General features: G+C 36.9%; 1 long non-coding RNA gene across 1 annotated transcript in view; it reads right to left on the minus strand.

The window, feature by feature from the left end:
* The window catches only part of LOC112067107 (uncharacterized), a 285,545-nt gene that overhangs the window by 102,808 nt on the left and 177,374 nt on the right, over positions 1 to 5,363 (minus strand). The window contains exon 7 of the long non-coding RNA XR_002893081.3: positions 5,073 to 5,168. This is a non-coding gene — a long non-coding RNA (uncharacterized lncRNA). The remainder of the gene's footprint in view (positions 1 to 5,072; positions 5,169 to 5,363) is intronic.

Consider the following 5,363-nt stretch of genomic DNA (forward strand, 5'->3'; position numbering starts at 1 on the left):
AAAAAAAAAAAAAAAAAAAAAAAAGTACTTCCCAGAACTTCTGCTGCCAGTGTCCTTGTCCCCGCAGTGACTCACAGCCACCTCCTGCCTCTGCAGGAGACCCTCCAACACTAGGTCTAGTTCAGTCTCCTAAGGGGTCACTGCTCCTTCCCCTTGGGTCCTGATGTGCACACTACTTTGTGTGTGCCTTCCAAGAGTGGAGTGTCTGTTTCCCCAGTCTTGTCAAAGTCCTGCAATCAAATCCCGCTAGCCTTCAAAGTCTGATTCTCTGGGAATTCCTCCTCCCATTGCTGGACCCCCCAGGTTGAGAAGCCTGACATGGGGCTCAGAACCTTCACTCCAGTGGGTGGACTTCTGTGGTAAAAGTGTTCTCCAGTTTGTGAGTCACCCACCCAGTAGTTATGGGATTTGATTTTATTGTGATTGCGCCCCTCCTACCGTCTCATTGTGGCTTCTCCTTTGTCTTTGAATGTGGGGTATTTTTTGGTGAGCTCCAGTGTCTTCCTGTCAATGATTGTTCAGCAGTTAGTTGTGATTCCAGTGCTCTCAAAAGAGGGAGTGAGCTCACATGCTTCTACTCCACCATCTTGAACCAATCTCCCAAATATTCAGTTCTTATTATTCAATTCTTACTATGGATCATGCACTGTTCTAGGAATTCGAAACAGAGCAAAGAACAAACACAAAATTTTTGCCCTCTTGGAGCTAACACCCTAGTTTTGTTTCTACTCCAAAAAAATTTCAAACTTAATTGCAAAAAGCCTTTGAGCTGCAGAGAAATTCAACAATAACTTCTGTGTGTAAAGTAAGCACAGAGATTGAATTGTGGTTTGGGATTACCAAGAGGTTCCTTGAGGGGCAGGGTGTTTCTGCTTCCATATAATCTAATCCTTCAGTATCTATTCCCAAACCACCTCCAAATAAAGAGACTCAAAGAAGGAGGTGGAGGAGGATGCTCTGTAAATGCAGCTTCAAGGTATCTCTCCTTCAACCCCTCCCTCCATTCCAGTAAGACTGTTTTCTTTGGTTCTTCCTATGTAGAAAATCTGGAACACTGATTGAACAATGATGACGTGAAGAACATGTCCCTCTTTCAAGATTTGCTCCTTCCCTCTAATTGGTTGCAGGACACCTTTATTTTAAATGAGCTCTCACATACTGGGTTGTCAGCACAACCCACTCACAATTGAGTATCCTACATTTTTTATAGTATCCCTCCAGCTCTCTGTACTTGCATGTGTTTGTGTGTGTATAAATATCTATCTATCTATCTATCTAGATAGATAGATATTTTAACCCAAAGAGGTTAAAATTCATCATTAAAAAGATGAACACGTCTGAAAACTCCAATTCAAAAAGATACATGCATCCCAATGTTCATAGCAGCACTATTTACAATAGCCAAGACGTGGAAGCAACTAAATGTCCATTGACAGATGAATTGATAAAGAAGATGTGTGTGTGTGTATATATATATATATATATACAATGGAATATTACTCAGCCATAAAAAGGAATGAAATAATGCCATTTGCAACAACATGGATGGACCTGGAGATTATCATACTAAATGAGGTAATTCTGACAGAGAAAGACAAATATCATATTATATCACTTACATGTGGAATGTATATATCTAAAAAAATGATAGAAATGAACTTATTTACAAAACAGAAATAGACTCACAGACATAGAAAACAAACTTATGGGTACCAAAGGGGAAAGTGGGCGAGGGATAAATTAGGAGTTTGGGAATAATAGATACACACAACTATATATAAAATAGACAAACAATGAGGACCTGCTATATATCACAGGGAACTATATTCAATATCTTATAATAACTATAACAGAAAAGACTCTGAAAAAGTATATATATATATATATATATCTTATAATAACTATAACGGAAAAGACTCTGAAAAAGTATATATATATATATATATATATATATATATACACACACACACACATACACACTTTGCTGTACACCTGAAACTAACACAACATTATATATCAACTGTATTTCAATAAAAATAAATATTTTTTTAAAAAGATGAACATGTCTGACAAGCCTGGATAGCTTTTCTACTGAATAGACCACATTTTTGTAACACATGGGCCCCATCCTTGACTCTGAAACTCCTTTTAATGTGTCTAGCCTTGTTATGCCACTCTCCTGGGTATGAGAACAGCAAAGGTAATGGTACCAGAAACTCAACTGAATGTTGGTGGGGTGAGCACAGTAAACATAACATGGTAAGGAAAGACTTTCTTCTCTCCAGCTCAGCAACCCCCTCCACACATGCAAACACTGACCTCCAGAAAAGATGGTACTATCAGTGAACACTAAGTAGACAGGGATGTCAGCAGACATTAGGAAACCACCTGACTTAAAGGTGGCACTATGTGGCACTGGTTTGAGTCCTCTAGTTCTCCTTCTGCAAGGTCCTAGGAACCAGATGTGGTACTTTAGATGATGCCTCAAGAACAGAGAAACTGCTCCCTTGGCTGTGAATGCTGCAGCTTTCAGGAGTGGTATAAGAGGATGTGGAGAGAGTCCCCAGCTTGACAAGGAGGTGATCCAATCCAAAGCATTGGCTTACGATTATACCTGGGCATGCTTCAGATTCAAGGAGCCACACCTGGGCTCTGGACACCAATGAAAGTGAGGTCAGATTGGGGCTGAACTATGGGTGAGCCCCCTCAGGATTTGGAATGCTCTATGAGGGCTGTCCCTGGGGCAGAGAGAGGGCATACTTTGAGTAGTAAGGTGGGAGGACAGTCACATTAATTTTTATTTTAAAAAGAATTATTGTGACCTTTGTTTGTTTTCCAAGCTGATGAAGTAGTGCATTTATGCTACATGAAATAGCTCTTATCGAAAAATATGTATTTTTTTCATGTGCTTTCAGTAAAGCATTCAACAATGCTGCAGAGAAATACACACACAAGCATGCATATACAGATTATATATATAATATACAGACTACTATATATATACAGACTATATATATAATTATATTATATATATAAATTATATATATTTATATATATATAAAATTATATTTATAAATAATGTTTTCAGGAACTTAAGTTAGGAACATAGAATATATACAAGTATTTACATGCAGAATTTGACTACACTGAAATTTGACTACTACTACTCTGAAATTTACTTTAAGCTGTTTAAAGGAGTAAATTTATACCACACAATTAATAGAATTTCATTCTAATTTAAGCCAAAGAGGCCATGGGGCAATTATACTAATTCCATTTCTGTAAAAATTCTTCCAAATTATAAATCCAAAAGCCACTCCCAAAGGAGACTTATTTTAGATTTAAACTGCTCAAGACAGGTCATTACATACAAAAAACAAAACAGCAATGTGCAGAAAAAATTTTTTTCTTTCAAAAATATTTTTCAAATATTTAAATCATCTAGATTTTAATTTATAATTTTAAATATATACATTTAAAATTAGCAAAGCATACTCTAATAATTTGAAAGATTTCTAAGAAAATATTTAATTTTTCTCTTAAAGTTCCCAAATGTTGGGGATTTTTCTGTTCCTTCATTATTATTCAACTCAAAGGAATAAATCCTGTTTGAAATATGACTCTGATCAAGAAAGACAAGGAAAGACTGAGGAAATTTTTACACATCGGGAGAGACTAAGTAGATTTGAAGACGTAATGCTATGTGGGATTCTCGATTGGATTCTGTGACCAAAAAAAAGGACATGAATGGGAAAATTGTTGGGATTCAAATACCATCTATAGTTTAGTTAATAGCATTTTGCCAATATTAATTTCTTGGTTTTGATCATTGTACTATGTTTATGTAATATGTTAACATTAGGAGAAGCTGGGTGAAGGGTATATAGGAATTCTCTAGATTATTTTTGCAAATATTCTGTACGTCCAAAATGATTCCAAATTAACAGTGTAAACCAAATCCTTGGGCAGAAATGTCCTTTGTTTCCTTATGCAATTGGGTGGATTTTAGCTGTAAGTGAAATATCTCTCTGCAGCACGCCTGAGGGAAGATCTTGTGATAATGAGAAAACTAATTCTTCACCACCTTCAGAACACTGATTTGATGGCATCTTTTGCATAAATAAAAATATATTTTTTATCTTAATAAACAAAACATTTAAAAATTCAGCAACTAATGACTTCTAAAAACTGTGCTAATAATAATGATGATTGAAACCTACCTTGCAGGCTCTATCCTCTGCATTGTTATGTTAAGCTATAATTACCATGTTTTTTCTCCAGTCATTTTTTATTTTAAAATTTTAAGTAAAGAGTGCTTTTACAGATTGCATTCCACTGTGTTCTTTGGGACCTAGTCATAACACCATAAAGTACAGCAGAATCAGGAAATGTAGGCTAAAGGGGCCCTACCTAAGAGGGTTTGCTAAAGAAATGACTAATGGATTTCAGTATGAAACAGTTTCATTTTAAGTTTATCCCAAGAGCATTAGCCCCGAGGGCTATGTTATTGCGAAGTTTAAATTCAATCTGCTTTCATTGTGAATTGAATGCAAAGGCCATAATTAAGGCCTGTTTTCAGATTCCTAAAATTTAGCTTCTCTAAATTATCTTTGGTCTGCCAACACATCCTTAAGAGGATGAGATATACTATCTAAGAATTAGGATTGCCTTTATGGTAGAAAGTAAGCAACTTTGTTATTTTAAGGTCACAATATATCTATCACTCCTTACCCAAGTCAACTCTCCTTCTGGCCTTCCCCAAGACATAGTTCTACGTTTCTGACTCTCAATTGGCTTAAATTTTCTCATAGCAGCAGGCTCGAAGGAAAAGCAAACATAGTACTTAGAAGTGCACCTATGTGTATAGTCATCCACCAGTAAACAAACTAATAAGACTTAGTTCAGCAGATTGGCTAGTTTTTAACTCAAGAGAGAAAGAGGACTACTGCAGGAGAAGGAAAACTTGAAAGTCTAAAAGTATAAGCTTCTGTTCACAGATGAGGGTAGGAGTAAGAGACTCAGAACCTGGGGAAGAGGGATATAAGGCAGCAGAAGCACTAACACAAACTTACCTGCTTAACAACTGGCTGGAAGAAAGCCTTCTAAGACTCCATCTCAAAGGTGATCATGGTGCTTCTCTGAAGCAGTCAGGATGCCACCAAGTTGTGCTGTGTAGAGAGGAAAAAACAAATTCACAGCTGTGAACTGTCTTGTTCCAGATCTCAGCCAATGCAAATCACAAGATGCTACCTAAAATATTAACACAATTTACTTGGACCTCTGAGCTCAAATAAAAATGAATGCCGGGGCTTCCCTGGTGGCGCAGTGGTTGCGCGTCCGCCTGCCGATGCAGGGGAACCGGG

The sequence above is a fragment of the Physeter macrocephalus genome, chromosome 5 (genome assembly GCF_002837175.3).
Source record: "Physeter macrocephalus isolate SW-GA chromosome 5, ASM283717v5, whole genome shotgun sequence".
NCBI classification, from domain to species: domain Eukaryota; kingdom Metazoa; phylum Chordata; class Mammalia; order Artiodactyla; family Physeteridae; genus Physeter; species Physeter macrocephalus.